Below are 17,622 nucleotides of genomic sequence, written 5' to 3' on the forward strand. Positions count from 1 at the left end.
CAGCTTAAGCAGATTGTACTACCGGGATTAGCCTAGCACCTGAATTATACTTGAAGCAAGAGCGCGTAAGATCAAAAAGTCGGGAAATTCTTTTGGTTGTGTGTGAGATTGCATGAACAATATTTCCCTCTACCAAAAAAGATCGAAGACCTATGGTAGTATATATACATGAGTCATGTCCCAACCAAAAGCCTTGAGTTAACACACAATTAACTATAAGAGTTAAGTGAATTTGAATGCAACACTTATGAGACTTGAATAAATCAATTAACTCTTGCAACTTATTGATTTCTCATTTAAATATAATTACATTTAGTAATAGTAATTATATCACAATAATTATAATACTAAAAATTTCCAACATTGTAGACACTTGACAAATGATTTACTCTAATGGTATTACGTTTTTGTATGATGTAAATCTGAATTTGGTCTGTTTTGTATTCTTTGTTTTGTTTTGTTTATTTTTTTGCTTTGTGTTTGTTTTATGTTGGTTTGTATAAAATCCATTAATTGGATGTTTCTAGTTTGCATGAAATCCTTTTTTTTTCATTATCATTTTTCTTCCAATTGCTTTAAGGTTTGAGTTCGCCTTATCCATGGTTCTTGCAGTTTCTTTATGTCCGTTAATCGACTTCAAAAGGCTTGGTATAATGACAACCGCTTTTTGACACATTGAAGGATCAAGCCAAAGAACAAACTTACACTTTTGTCCCTTTATATATCACATGGATTAGGTTAGAGATTGAGCAACATACATGAATTAGGTAAAAATAATTAACAAAATTTACCGGCCTAGCACATCAAAAGAATCGTCGACCATGATTGTATGATGTCCAAGAGGTACGTATAATGGTTGGCGAACCACATGTAAAAGCACCATGATCAATGGATTTGGGGATAAACAACTTGATTTGGGGATTTAGGATTTGAGTTGAAGTTATGATTTGATGATTTAGGGTTTTCTGTATATAAGGGGGGGGGGGGGTCGTTTAAAAGAAAAAGAAAAAATAATTAAAATAACCAAATTACATAAGTGCCCCTGACTTAACGGACTAAAATACACAATGTTAGAAAAAAGTAATAAAATTGCAAGTTTTAGAAAAGTTAGGTAACCATTTGCAATGAATTCAAAAATAATATTAAAGTTACGTAATTGAGCAAACCATAGATTCTAAAATAACATTTAACTCTTTTAGTTTTGATGTCGCGATTGTTTGAATAAAGAGATAGTCAACAAAAGTGACTTGTATGATAACTTGCTTGTACAATTTTATCGAGTCCTAGATACTTTTTCGAAAAAAGTAATAAATCGCAAAAGAAGTAAATGATTAAAAAAATAAGAAACCAGTTACAAATACTTTGAATAGAAAAAGTTATTTAAGGCTTTATGTTATCAGGGAAAGCTTAATATATAAATGGAGACAAAAATGAAAAGTATGAAAATGATTTATAGCATAAGAAAATCCTAAAAAAATTTAAAAAAAATATGAATAAAAATCATAACTCAAAATATAAATAAAAAAGTAAAATAAAAAACACTAAAAAGTTTTCCCTATCTTTCTCATTGAAAAACATAATGACGAAAAAAAAACACAATGATAAATAAAAAAAGGCTCAATAGATCGAAAAACATAACATAATGTCGAACAAAATATAACACAATGTTGATAAATATAACACAATATTAAAGAAAAATGCATAATATTTTGAAAAAATGCATAATAAATGACGAAACTAAACAAAAAATACAATAACAAATAAAAATGACTCAATGATTTTTTTCCTCAACATTGTTTTTTTTTTGACGAAGACGACAAGAGAACATTTTAGTTTGTTTTACATTTTTTTTGTTTTTGATTTAAATTTTGAGTTATGATTTTTTTCTTTTATTTGTAGGGTTTTTTTAAGGCCACAAAATTCTCTTATCCTTATCATTATTATCCCATATTGTAGAATAATATGTATAGTTTTCGGGGACGTATGAATTAAAAATTTCAGAATCGTTTAGAATTGTTTTAAAGACAAATTATATCAATTAAAACATAGTCAAATCTGCTAAGCATTGGCCACTATTTATGAATCATTATAGTCCCACATCTTGTTGTTTGTTTTAACTAATCACAACGACCTAGCAATAACATAGCAACTTCAAGGCAAGGACCTGGCTGTAGCAGGTTTAATCGAATTATGGTTAAAATATTTTTTTATCGTTTTAATGATTTATTATTATGATGTATGAGTTATCGATTGTTTTCATTGGGTTATGTTGGTTTATTATTGGTTATTTACGTTATGAGTGAATTAGAATATTTTGTTTTAATTTTAGCATTTAAGGTTTTTTTAAAGATTCTCGAAACCCAACCCAACACGAAAAACCTCGAACCCGAAAATTGTGAGAGATTTGAGTTGATTTTCGTGTCAAATTTTAAAACTTTGAACCCGAAGAATACGACCTGAAAAACAAATCTGAAGAACACCTCTACTCGTTATGGTATTTAGAACTTTACTATATTTCTATTGAGGCCGGGTGTTTACTTTTAAAACTTTCATATTATTCGTTTACATTACATATTGCATAATTTTTAAAATTACATATATATTAAAGCAAAATCAATTGTCACAATAGAAAAACTAAAGTTTTCATATCCAGTCCCTGTACTTTAGTGTAGTACAATTTCTATTCCTCCTCAACAATGTTTGCCAAGCTATCTTTCAACATGTATTCACTTTAGTTTAATTTTTGTTGCTTACCTTTAATTAATTGTTTGTTTTTAATGGCTTTAGTTTCACTCTTTTTTTTTGTTGGTCTTTGCTTAATTATATTTTTTATTTGCTTTCCGTTCAATTTTCTTTCATAAACCGAACAGGTGCAAGATACTTTTCGGTATATTATGATTTTATTTTTCAGGTTTTCTCTTTCGACTATTATCACGAGTGACAGTCTCATGCCAGTTCCTTGCCAATGTGAGTTTTCCTTTAAATTACTTTGAAATATGAATAGATATACTTTTTTACTACGGCATATTTCACAACTTTTCTTTTGTTTCTCTTTAGATTATTATAGTGAGAGGCATACCGTATCAATGTTGTAATTAATCAAACCGATACCGGTTGAATTTCCGTCGCATTGCTTCGAGGTAATTTACTAGTTGTTTTTTATATGACAACATGTTTAAGAAGGATAGCATGTCACAAGTTGTTTTGAAAATAAGGAAAGAGACATAATACTAAATTTATGGACACAAATCTCTCTTCCTCTCAAGTTCGTTCTAACAGAATGTTTTACGTGTTACTTTGTTCGTGGCAAAATATTATTTATGTTTAATTATTATCTATATTTAATTACTACAATTATTTTAAGTTTGCATTATTATAGTCAGCGTTTAGGTTTTTCAGTTTATCTTTTGATTGTTTTTCCGTGCCTTTTCCTTTGGTTTTGTAAAAGTTTTTTTTTTCTTTTGTATATATTCCGTCTGGCTTTTGATTCTGTTTGTTGTTTTCCATGGTTTTTTTTGTTAGTTTCCTGCTAGCTTTTATATAAAATTTTCCGTTAAAAAGATTCTAAACCAGTAAAGAAAAATATAGCAATATGTTTTAGCACCGTGTGAAAATACAAAATAGGCTGGCAATGAAAAGTAGCGATTACATCGAAACAGAAAGCAAGTGGGCAACAAGCTGGGCCACTACCTCTTTTTAAATTGTAAATCTCAATCTTTTACAAACTACATTGGTTGATCTTGGAGTCATAACATTATTATGCGTGACCCGTTGAACTCGGCTAAGTAACTTCGCAACTTCAAAATCGAGGAAATGAAAAGTGTTAAAAGCAAAAGGAATAAAAACATGTTGGTTGTCAAGACACACATTCTCATGTTTAATCATGTTGCATGAAGCAGTTTTTTAAGCAGCTTGACAGACTGTGAAACCACTACTCATAACCCCACCAGATGGGAAACTCTTGTTAGATCCACACACGCATGTTTTCCTCTTATCCATCGAAACACCAAAATGTCAGCTGGACGAAGAGATGATCTTCCATTCAACGGGCCAATCAAGAAATTCACAGGTGCATCTTTCGTACAGAAATTCCGGTCCACCGAAATAAGTCAAAGAGCACATCCCTAACCATATTGTGTCGATAGGAGCTCTTTAGAATGTACCGTGTGCTCCCCATACAAGTCTATTCACGCCTTGTGACAAACAAGGCTTATCTCATCAACCGGCAATAGAGGAATCATGAAGGGATACTTCAGGAGACATATACTGGCCTAACCCATCTATGTGGTGCTCGTAGACACTCAAAAACGGCTTTTTGTCTACATATCATGTCAAATTTGTCTACATATCATGTCAAAGTGTGTCTCCATGTCGTGAACAATTTTACTAAAAAGAGCACTCGCCATTGCATGTTAGGCTTTAGGGGGGGGTCTCTTTGTTAGTGAATTGCTAAAATCGATGCTTGAATCATATCATGAAGACAAGATAAAACACAAAAATAATCAGAATCCATACCACATATACCATTGTCTCAAAAGATGTGACGCTGAAGCACCCATGATCGGACTCTAGAGGCCACAAAGGTATAGGAGGAAGCCTCTATAGTCTAATACAACCCCAATCCCCTATTCTTAATATGTAAGGAATCAATTCGTCATTGGAGCTCTACAAAGAAAGGAACTTCACAAACTACAATGTCCTCAATCGCCTCGCACAATCCATTGTTATAGAACAACGTTGCGTCAATCATGTGTACCAGTTGACATGTTTTCAAAAAAACGAAAAGTTTAGCAATACACATACATGAAGAAAGCAAAAGTAGCTCATTCTATGGGTCACCAAGTTTTGGGGGAAGACACATCAAATCAACAACATTAACATCTCTTTTCTTTGCCAACCCCCTAATAAACCTGGTGTCTTTGCTAACAGCTCCACCCAAGAAGCTTCACCCCTAGTAATGGTCTCCCGAAGTGAACGGGGAATAAATCGTCATGAGACTTCATATTCAGTTCAAGACCCAAATTTGGACCAACCACCTTAATGATATCCAACACTTTAGCCACCTCCATTGAATTTCCAATAAAATTCCCATCATCAAGATACCAAGCATGAAGAAGAGGCTTGTAATTGTCTCGAATCTGATGGATAAAGGGGTGCAAAACAAGGGTGAAAAGAAATGGTCCCAATGGGTTTTCTTGTTGAACCTCCGTGGTGAACCATTTATGACCATCTCCAAGATATAGTCTTGATGGTTTCATGTATAAAAATTCAACCTACAAAGAGCAAGCCCATCACAATACACGATGAAGTCTTACAAAACTCAAGATTTACGTGGTATCGCGTTACGCGACAGCCTTATCATTCAAGTCGTCGCGATACGCGATGACTAGGTTAAGTAATCGGGACACATGTCTAACCATGTGGCACAACATGACAGTCCACGTGTTAACACATGGAAGCACCTAGTGATGCTTAGTCATCGCGCTACACAATGGCCGTTCAGAAAGGGCCATCACGATACGCGATGGGTCCCAGATTTTGCCTATATAAAGAGGAGCCGGGATACTGCATCCCAAACACACCTCACAAATACACACAAACACAATCTCAGGAGTCATGCCACGAGTCCAAATCCTTGAAGTTCTAATGATTTAAGCTCTAGTACACGATACATATTAGAAGTACTACCTGATCAATCTTAAGTTGTAAACTAAAAGTACTTGTATAAGGTAGGGGATCCACTTAAGTTATATTTATTATTTAGCTTAGGCCCTAGTTGGGGGGTGTAACCCAAACCTTGATCAAATTAAGTGTAAACATAGCTTTTCATATGCAAAGGGTGGTTGTTTTGATCAAAAATTACCGAAGCAATAATTGAAAGAAATCGTTAAGTGAGGTAGTGTTTTCTTCAATAAAACGGTGAATAGATGTGGTAAAAGTAAAAGGTGACACCACGATGTAGCAAGGAAAAACCTTAGATCCTGATGAGGATCCTCGGAAAAAAACCTCGGGAGGGAAAAATGATCCCCTGCCTTAATTTATTAATAATGAAAATGGTGTATTACAACTCGAGAACTGATTTTGGTGAAGAGCTAAAGTACAGAGAGTGAAAGTGTTGTGTGGTAATTGAATGTGTCCTATTTACCGTTTCAGCCTCATTTTTCCTGAAAATAATCTAACTAATATCCATATAAATCCGGATTTTTGGCTTGTTCTACACTCCTAGTTTTTATAGACTTTTTCTTTAAGTCTTCACGTGATTCTTTAGGCTGACCAATGCTGGTGACACACCTAGGCCCATGAAGTCAGGTGTGACTATATAGTACCCACTGCAATAGGTCCAATCTCGTTGTCGGGTTTTAAAACTGGTGAAAGGGGAGTAGACGCGAAAAACTCTGCCAGAGTAGACAAGCATCTCACTCCTAACCACTGTAGTGATAACACATATGAGGTCAGCGACAATAACCCACCTTTCTCCACAAAGAGCATACAAAATATGTTGTGCCTCAAACCATCCCTACCACACGAAGTTCGTTTAGGAAACCCATTTGATGCAACCAAGGACACCATCAACCTCCGCCACAAGAGGAGGCTTAGAATTCTTCGGCATAGACTGGGGTTACTTGTATGGGTGTTGGGTGTTTAGCCTCTAAATCCTTTGTGGTATCACCACTGTATGGTGCAACACCAAATGAGCATAACACATTTACTGCTTCTATAAAGCGACCATCAGTAAATTTAAGACACTATTTAATGTTATTGTTGGCACGACCCCCCGCCTTTTGAATATCCATGTCGCCTTGGCCTAAGGACCCCGAACTTGAACCATTAAACAAATGCTTAATTAACATGGAAATACCGACAACTTTCCCACATGTGTCTAAAGAACTTATTATTGAAGGATGCTTTAAGGCTTTCTTATTCCCGGGCCTTCTTTCCGGCCAATTTTTGGGTCCAGACACCTGTGAAGTGCAACGAGGATGAAGTAACAACCTAATCCACACATCAACGGAACCTGGTTGAGAAATCACTTTACAGAATGTGGTTTTCAACACTTTCGAGAAAGCTGAACGACAACTATGAGGGATATTCTTGACTGTAACGATAGATTCTTTAAGGACACAATCAAGGAGGGAGACATCCAATACGAAGGACTAATGAACAGTTGTCTCAGACACCTGGATGGAAGGTTTCGAAATCCCAATAATATGTCTATTCGAGTCAGTTGCACGATCGGTAAACCGCACAAGGCCATCAGGGTGATGACAAGCACGCCTCAAGGCATGTAGATTCATGCACTCCCCACATAACCACTGATCCAAAACCTTCAATGTTTCATCCACTGTCATAAACAACCCATGGTCTGTAGCAATCGCCTCCTGTAACACGCTTTTACGTTATTCTTTAGAAATGTGCACACTCTTGATATAAGAGATCAAGTGAGAAATCCCCTTATTTCCCACTCCACCATCTGAACAACAATGAAGCATATTGAATAGACACAACCATGCGCCGTTCAGAGAAGAATGAGTTGTCATATAATATAGCAAAACGATACTAAAACTTGAAAAGACATTTCATCGAACACTTGGCGTACAACTTTAAAAACAATGAAACGATGGAGATGCTTGCTAGACAATCGAAAATTATTTAGTGAAGAAGACGAAAATGGCTTGTTGTTGTCCATCGATTAAATGAGCCTTAATCGGTTGAAATTGTTTGTCTAAAGTATTATGACTTTTTTAAGAATAATGTATGGTGTTTCAATCGATTAAACCTATATATTAGTATCAAAACATGGAAATAATTTTTAATCACCTATGTCAAAAGTACTGATTATTGCTAGTAAATTCTAATGGTTATTGAAATTACAATGCCTTGCTATTCCGTGTTACTGGAACAACTTGAGTGTCTACTTTGAAATAATTGATGCTTGAGTCCTCGCAGTCCTTGTATAGCAACAATTTCAATTCATGTTAAAATGAAAGTTAACAAACTAGTGAAATTATATCTTTACCTCTTCCTATCACCACCAGCCATCGTCTCACCATTAGCCACCACCCCCACCCAGTCCACACCGCCAGCTAGCACTGTCACCACACACAAGCGATCAACACATGCCCTAACACCGACCTTGTGACAATCTTAGTTTTCTTGAATTCGCCGTACTAGGGAGGCAGTTTTGAGCGAGGGGGGATGAGTAATGGGGGAGACTTCAAAAGACAAAGGTTTTAGTTATTACAAAAAAATAAAAAAACTAATAACAAATAATTAAATTGTGGCAAAATTATAGAAATACCCTTGTATCGAACTAAAAAAACGACAAAAACATTGAGCGGCATAAACTTTTACTAAACATGGACGACGGGGACTCAAACAAAAATTATTTCAAAATTGGACACAAGTTGGTCCCTCCCATAAACCATAGAGACGCAAGCAACAATTACTCTTTCTTCTATTCATAACTTAATAAAACCTGGTTTATGGGTTATTGTTGCTTGATTATACGATCGTCATTGTGACATTCGTCGAATTTGAGTCTCGAGTGGTATTTGTTTAGTAAACTTTTAGTTTGTAAAACCGACTCAACATTTTAGAACCTTACCTTATTATTACATAATATTATTATAGACCTCGATCATCGATAAACCGATGTTTGTCATATTATAGTGACGCTAAGAAAAAACATAAGGAATTCAAAATGATTTTTCGTAATGTCGTTATAAGTTTTACAAACCTTTAAACTCGTTAGAACCATGATTGAAACTTGGAGGGCCTTTTGTGAAAATATGCATACATATATAAATACCTAAACCTAACCCTAACATCTCAAACAAACCACAGCCGCTATCTCTTTCTCTCTCGCAATTCCGGCGCCGTTTTCCGGCGACCGGTGACTTCGACGGCGAATCCGGCCACTCCCCCTCTTTCCTTCTGATTCTCCGGTAACCACCTCTCCTCCTCTCCCTCCGTTTTCATTTTTCCGATGAGCTCCTACCTCCGGAAACTCCCTCCCTCTCGGATCGTTTTTCCGGCGACTGGAGAGCCGGCCGCCGCGCACCGTACTCTCTCCCTCTCTTCTCTCTCTCGCTGAACTCTTTCTCTCTCTCTGCGCCTCTCTCTTTGTCACACCCCGACTAGGTAGTTGCGGAAGCGTAATACGGGAATGTAACAGATAACACTGGTATCAACAACATTGTTTATAAAGAAATTCATAAACTAATTTACATTATATTACATGGGTAGGTACTATGTTTACAAACTAGGTGAAAAACACATAACCGGTTTACGAGCTTCTTATTCAGTAATATAACAGCGTCTATTCACAGCCATTCAACTTTCCTTCTAACACCAAGCATGTAAGCAAATCATTCCACTTTTGCTTTACCTGAAAAGCATGTTAAAACGGGTCAACTACGTCTAGTTGATGAGTTTCAAGTTTCACGAGTATCAATGAAATCAGTTCACGAGTTCGTAAAGTTTACAGTGTGTATGTATATATGTCTGTGTATGATGCATTATACTAAGCCACAAGTGAAACCGAAACGAGCTAAAACACATGGCCTCCACTGCCCATGCACTCCCGTTGGCATTTAACAGCCACTTTGCCCCAAGTATGTACTATGTCTAACACCACATAGCAGTATGTAAAAATATAATGACAATGTGCAACTGGGTTTACATATGTTCCGGCATACCCCTCCGGCTCTGTCAGTTGGGTTTGTCAAACCGATAGTACTATCCACACGTCACCGGCACGAAGTTAATCACTTGTGTTTGTGGGGACTTGTCAAGTGTTAGTACTTAGATAATCCACATCATCACACGTTTTCAAGTATATCAGTTTATGTAAACATGCTTTTCACCCCAAAAGTTCGTAAAACAGTTTAGAAAGTGGGGGTCGTGAAACTCACCTTATCGTAGTTCGCACAGAAATCACGTATCAATAAGTCAGATGCCTCGTTTATAGCCTGATTCCTATAAACGGTATCGTATCGTTATTACTAGTACAGTGTTCAAGCTAAGTCGGGCTGTATAGATAATCTGGGTATAGCTGTTAGGCCCAGAACATGACCATAGTCTTAGATTATGACGTTGTATACTATGAAATGTTTAAAACTGGATTTGGCTCAGTTTCACCGTTTCCTGAGCCTAGCTCAGTTGATCGTTTATACGTTTCGGGATTAGGTAAGATCACATAAAACTTAAGTAAATATATTGATTTATAAAATGATTTGATTTATGAAAGAATTTTAAAGTTTCGGTGTCTGGTTTGATTGCAGGGTTCGTTTCCGTTTTCACACGGGTTTGATTATACAAAACGCGCACAATCCACCCGATTTGTCCGGAATTCTCGTAAAAAGTTCGTTTTTATTAATATCATTCAAAAATATGATATTTGGCCACTTTTGACATTTTGACATACCAGTCAGTCCGTTAAACACAAAACTGCCGGTTTCGTTAAAACAATTATAATTTAAATCTTTGATTAATTATAACTAAATATGTACTTATATATAAATTATGTAAATTTTTGTAAAAATACATTAAGACATGGAGAATTTTATAAAAATATTTTTAGAAATTTTATGATTATTTATTTATTTATAAAAAATTCATTTAATAGGTTATAATCGTGTAATAAATGGCCCGTTTATATCAAACGACCTCCGAAAAATCCGATAATTTTTACCAATGGCCTCAATGTTATCACATAGTCCCTGCAAAATTTCCAAAACCTAAATCTTTTGACAAAATGCCTTTTTGTGCGTTTTTCGGCTGTTAAAATTCGGTTAAACCATGATTGCACAAACCATACTTAGACATTTCCAATGATTCCAAAACTTTACCAGTGATCTTACCATCACATATTAAACTCCAAAACCAAGTTTCATAATTTTTCAATATGTTTAGCTATTTTTCCCAAATAAACGCTCATAAACGGAAATAAATTCACCAAATATTCTCCGTTTATCGAAAAATTACCAAATTTGAACAGGGACTCATTTATATGATCCCTAATGTCCCTGAAAGTTTTCACAAGCTAAAAACAAGCACGTCACAACCTAATACTAAACAACCCCTAAACGAGTGTTACGGGTTTACCTTGTCGGTTTTCGATGAATTTTGCTAGCTTAAACGACTTTCCGGGTCTCGGGTTGCAAACTCAGTATATCTACATATCATATAACATCAAACCAAGCATAAATCATCCATGTAACAGCCTTGATAATTAGGGTTTCGGTTTTAGGTTCAAACCGAACTTTCTAACCGTAAAAACGTTGTATTCATGTTCTAATCCGCGTTTTTGACCAAAAAGGTATATGTTCCTGGTTTGTAAACATGTTTAACATCAAAACATGGTTTTACTTGATTTTTAGGGTTTTTGGATGGTTAAACATGTTTAAAACTAATCAAGGATTAATTTTTCATGGTTAAACTATGTTAATCATGGTTAAAACTCAAAGAAAATCACTAATTACCTTAGGTTTTTGAGAGTTTCTGGAGTTCTCCCTTGCAGCTGCTTGGACTTCAAAGTTTTATGAGTTAAAATGAATGAAAAAGCTTAGGGTGTAAGTTATGTAAAAAGGAATGTGTGTGTGTGGCTGTTCCGATCGGAATCCACAAAGGGCCCATAATGGGCTGTTTTGGCCCATTACTCTAATTATACAAGCCCAAACATGAAAAGCCCACTTCAAATTTAGTTCGGGTTCGGTTTTTCGCAAGAAAATTAATTCGGGTGTGAGAAATAGCGCAAAAACGAGTGTTTTTCAGCTTATTTTTGTAAAATAAGAAAAACGTACTGACTCGTTGTAAAATTCCAAAATATTTTCACGGATTGCTTAGAACATGTTATATAAGTGTTTTATAAATCTTTTTCGGCTTAACGGATGCTACAATGCTTGTTTTGATATTAACGATTGCGTTTAAGCTTATAGCGTATCGATAAACGAAACCTTTTTCGTTTAAAGAGTTTTAAACGTACTGAGGCCTAAATATCAATATGTTAGCCTCTATAACATAGATATAACTCGTATATGACCCCTCAGTATGTATACGGGTCATAATTAGTATCGGTCGGTTACTCGTTTAAGCACTACGAATTAACCGATTTATCGTTTACTTGTTACGTAATAAATATAGTGTACCTCGTTTTATCATGAATGTCACACTCTTTCTCTCACTCTCGGCTCTCTCTATCTCTCTATCTCTCTCCGTCTCTCTCTCTATCTCTCTCTTCGTCTCTCTCTCTCTCTGATGCGTTTTCCGGCGCGCCTCCGGCGGCTGGAATCAACTCTGGCGACCCATGTTCCTCATCTTCAATTTCATGTACTGATAGTTAGTGTGACTTTCGGTTTAACTGTTTGTAACGAAAATGGATCTAGGTATAAGGTTTGAATTTATTTGTTTTGGGGAAGATGATAGTGTCGGGTTAATGGTTTTTAAATCTCATTTTTGGGTTTTCCTAGCAAATAGTTGGCTAGTGAAGTTGGTTGTGGTTGTGTCTCGGGTTTGGGAGATCACAAGTTCGATTCCCTCCGTGACCAACTTCGGTTTGTTTTTTTGTTAACAAGTTATTCAGGTTAATATTACTATTTTTACTAACACCATGTTTATTATCTAGAATATATTATTATTATTACTATTAACAAGATTACTATTATTATTATTGTTGTTGTTATTATTATCTTTTAACAAAACAATTATTATTATCATTATTTTCATAATAATAGATTGTTATTATTATTATTATTATTAAAGTTGTTATTAAAATTATTAAAGATCATATTATTATTATCTATTAAAATCATATTTTATCATTTATTACTAGCAATAATATTATTATAGTTATTTGTGAACTCGTTTAGAAATCGAACCAACATCGAGTATGGTATCATTATTTACTATTAATATTACTTATTATTATTATTTTTATCAACAACACTTTAAATTAATACCAAGATTTTATTCTTTAACTATTTTTTTTAGTATTATTAATAATAATTATTGTTATAATTATTATACTATATTAGTATTATTTTAAATAGTTATTGTTATTATTATTATCTTATATATCCATATATATATATAACGTATTTTTAAAGTCATTATTATCCTTACTATCTTTATCTTTAATAATATTATTATAAGCTTTATTGTCAATTCATTTTTATAAAAACCGAACCCTTGATTTAAAACCCGTCTTGTTTCTATTTAATATTTGTTTAGTTATTTAAAAGCCCAATAAAATAATATTATTTTAGTTTAAATTACCAATTAAGTACGAGTCCATAATCGTTAACAAATTAACCGGTAACCCGATTAATAACCGAACCTTCTCGTCCAATGTTTCAAATGTAGTTTCAACTAAAGTTCAAGTTCATTAATATATTTTATTTATTCGTTTTCAATTAGCTTTCAAGTCGGATTCGTTCGTTTCGTTTACAAGCTTTCTATATGTCGATCACTTATCAGTTTCTCAATTCGTCAATCGAGGTGAGTACTTTCATACCCATTTTTCCATCTTTCATTTTGGGGTGACATTTCATACTTATCAAACTAAATGCTTTATTTACTTGAATCTTAAATCCACAAACGTGATTGTATACATTACTTAAATACTTGCTCGATTTGGTGTTCTATGCTTATTTGCCTATGTGTTTATCGCTTTTGGTTGGTGGAAGTCTCTAAATCCCTGAACTATCTGGTATTCTCTTATAGCACGGTGTCGTTAGCGTAATGCAATTAACGATATTCTATTAAATCTTGAACCATCTGGTATTCTCTTATGGCAGGTGTCGCTAACGTAATTCTATTAGCCATTTTATCCAAATTATGGCTTTTATTTATTGTTTCGTATACAAGTTTGTGGCTTTTTATTACTATATACTTATATGCTCAAACTTATGAATTCCTCACTAACCTTTGTGTTGACAAACTTTATTTTATGAAATGTTACAGGTTTGACTTTTGTTGACTCGAGGACTTGACGAAAACGTTACCAAGACTATTAGGATATTAGTAAAACGAACAATATAATTGCTACTTGTATTCAACTTGTTTGTGTGGACGAGATGTGTTGTTTATTGATTTGTTGAAATAAAATGAGTTGAATAAATATTGTCACTTTAAATAGTGTCTTGTGTATTTGTCCAATCACGTTGCACCTCAGCATGTTCCGCCGCCTTTGATCGGGGTGTTACAGTCATCTCAATTCGTTTTTTTAGTTTTAAGTTTTACCTTTCCAAATGAAGTATTGTTTGGTCAATTTTTTTCAAACATATATACTCATTCGTTTCAAAATTGAAATTTTGGGCTCTTTTAATCATTATGTTTTCATTCCTTAACCCTACTTGTCCCCAACACTAACTTTGTTAGATTTTTGAATCAACTTTTATAAAATCATCCAAATTCCTTTGGTTATTAAGTTTTGTTAACTCAACAAAGGTATTTTGGGTCATTTCATGAAAACTAACAGAAAAAAAAATTCCAGCATAGTGTTAAGGACAAGAAAGGTTAAAAAAAATGATACCTGTAAGTCCCCCCGGGGTGTTGCTGATCGATACGAGATCCGCACGATGTCTAGGAGTGCGGAATCCTCCTAGACTCGCTTATGGTGTTGGAGACGAAGAACACGATTACACACAAACAAATACACGAATGGGATAAACGAACCTGTAGATCCTTTATATAAAAACCAAACCACATTACATACCGAACAAAAACAAAAACACGGCCGACCCGAGGTGAGCTCTACCTCAGGTATGCCTACTCGACACTCTCTATCTATTTCTCTCTAGACAATAACAGCTACACCAAAACACTCTTACTTTTCTGGATACCAAACCCTAAACAAGACACACATATATATAGATAACCAACTTCGCGGGCTTGGGCTTGGGCCTGTAGGCGAAGTTGTTCTTACTTCGCCTATGGGGAAGTTGTTCTAACTTCGCCTATGGTGAAGTTGTTCTAACTTCACCACTTCGTCTCCGCTGGTCAGAATTACATAGCGACGGTCACAAAATGCACCAACAGACTCCCCTTTGACCGTTGCTCTCAATTCTAACAAACACAAAAGATCATCTGTTACAAAACATGCACCAACAGACACCCCCTTAACTGATGATCTTCTGTTTTCTTCTTCCGGTAGGACTCGATTGCACTGTGATCTTCAAACTTGAACTTCACATATACATGCAACATCCATCCTGTCTTCAACCAGCGGTGTCTGAAACTGTCTTGTAGCTCCACAAATTTACCAATCACCCGGCGTCTTCTATATCAGATCTCCCCTTCAGTGTAAGATCCTCCGAACTATATCGATCGAGATCTTTGACCTGTATCCCCGTGCCTAATCGATCATCTCAACCAATACGTGAAGTTGTTCCTAACTTCACCAACACGTGAAGTTGTGCTCCCTCCACAACTTCACCCAACTAGTCGGAATTACATAGTAAGATAAGGTTCAATCTTCACCTACTCAACATCAAGTGATCAGTTTCATCACACAACCACCTTGACAGAATCTAACACACATGACCATTAATAAATCCGAAGCATCTTCAATCACCAGGGATAACGATCAGAACTTAAACAAATTAATTCCCGATTAAATCCAACTTGTTCCAAAATTTTCACCTTAATAATTAAGCATCCCGGATGCTCGTATCCCACGTTTTCAGGATCCAATTCTCGAACGCCTTGAAAATAACATAAATAATAAGCTTTGACCACGATCCAATAATGACGAAAACCCGAAAAATCTGACTTTCTTCAGTTGGTCAACCTCGAAAAATAATAATTTCTTGGCCCAAAAACACCCAAGTAACCAAACATGTGTCAATATCCAGTTTCAATCAATATCTTATTCGCAACTTCAACTCCATATACAGAGTTGACCCGTATTTGTTCACACGTAAGACCAAGAGATACCAAGTTTCATTCGTTGTCGGAACAACACTTTCGGTCTCACAATAATCGTGTACACCTGGCCATACAGACGAAAACTCCAATCAAATATATATATATTTTTTTAATTTTTTTTTGCCAAAAGTCAACTTCGCCAAATAACTTCACCTTTTAACTTCACCTCTCTTTAACTTCACCAGCTGATAACTTCACCAGCTGATAACTTCACCACCTGTTAACTTCACCAGCTAATAACTTCACCAGCTGATAAGTTCACCAGCTCATAACTTCACCACTGGATAACTTCGCCAGCCAATAACTTCGCCAAAACCTTAACTTCGCCAAAACCCTAAAAATCGATCGATAACTTCGCCAAAACGGCTGTTCATCCAAAAATATATCAGAAACGAGCCAGAAACACCAAAACGCAGATCTCGAACCATAGCATAAGAGCCTAAGGCTTTGATACCACTTGTAAGTCCCCCCGGGGCGTCGCTCATCGATACGAGAGCCGCACGATGTCTAGGAGTGCGGAATCCTCCTAGACTCGCTTATGGTGTTGGAGACGAAGAACACGATTACACACAAACAAATACACGAATGGGATAAACGAACCTGCAGATCCTTTATATAAAAACCAAACCACATTACATACCGAACAAAAACAAAAACACGACCGACCCTAGGTGAGCTCTACCTCAGGTCTGCCTAGTCGACACTCTCTATCTGTTTCTCTCTAGATAATGACAGCTACACCAAAACACTCTTACTTTTCTGGATACCAAACCCTAAACCAGACACACATATTGTAGGTTCCCAGCCAGATCTACACGGAAGTATCTCGTACTACGTAGGTACGGAATCCCTACGTAAGACGATACGAGCGTTAGATGCGATATACGTTAAAACCAAGCATAAATACACGTTAAAATACTCAAAAGACACTTTGTATTGCAACCCTTCAACACGTGATCTTCAATCACAATTACACGTACTGGAATCCCCTCACAATACAAGCCGTAACATAGCTATATAAATACTTCGACAACTTCGCCTAACAGACTAAGCGAAGTTGTCAATAACTTCGCTTGTCACAAGTTCACTTATATTAGGCGAACTTGTGAGACAACCTATATAAATCAAAACAAACCAACTAACACGATTACAGACACTAGATACTGAACTACTGACATAATGCACCAACACATATATATAGATAACCAACTTCACGGGCTTTGGCTTGGGCCTGTAGGCGAAGTTGTTCTAACTTCGCCTATGGTGAAGTTGTTATAACTTCGTCTATGGTGACGTTGTTCTAACTTCACCACTTCGTCTCCGCTGGTCAGAATTGCATAGCGACGGTCACAAAATGCACCAACAGACTCCCCTTTGACCGTTGCTCTCAATTCTAACAAACACAAAAGATCATCTGTTACAAAACATGCACCAACAGACACCACCTTAACTGATGATCTTCTGTTTTCTTCTTCAGGTAGGACTTGATTGCACTATGATCTTTAAACTTGAACTTCACATATACATGCAACATCCATCCTGTCTTCAACCAGCCGTGTCTGAAACTGTCTTGTAGCTCCACAAATCTACCAATCACCCGGCGTCTTCCATATCAGATCTCCCCTTTAGTGTAAATGATCCTCCGAACTATATCGATCGAGATCTTTGACCTGTATCCCCGTGCCTAATCGATCA

The sequence above is a fragment of the Bidens hawaiensis genome, unplaced genomic scaffold (genome assembly GCF_021521415.1).
Source record: "Bidens hawaiensis isolate Kalapana, Puna unplaced genomic scaffold, B.hawaiensis_p1.1 tig00037905_1, whole genome shotgun sequence".
NCBI lineage: Eukaryota > Viridiplantae > Streptophyta > Magnoliopsida > Asterales > Asteraceae > Bidens > Bidens hawaiensis.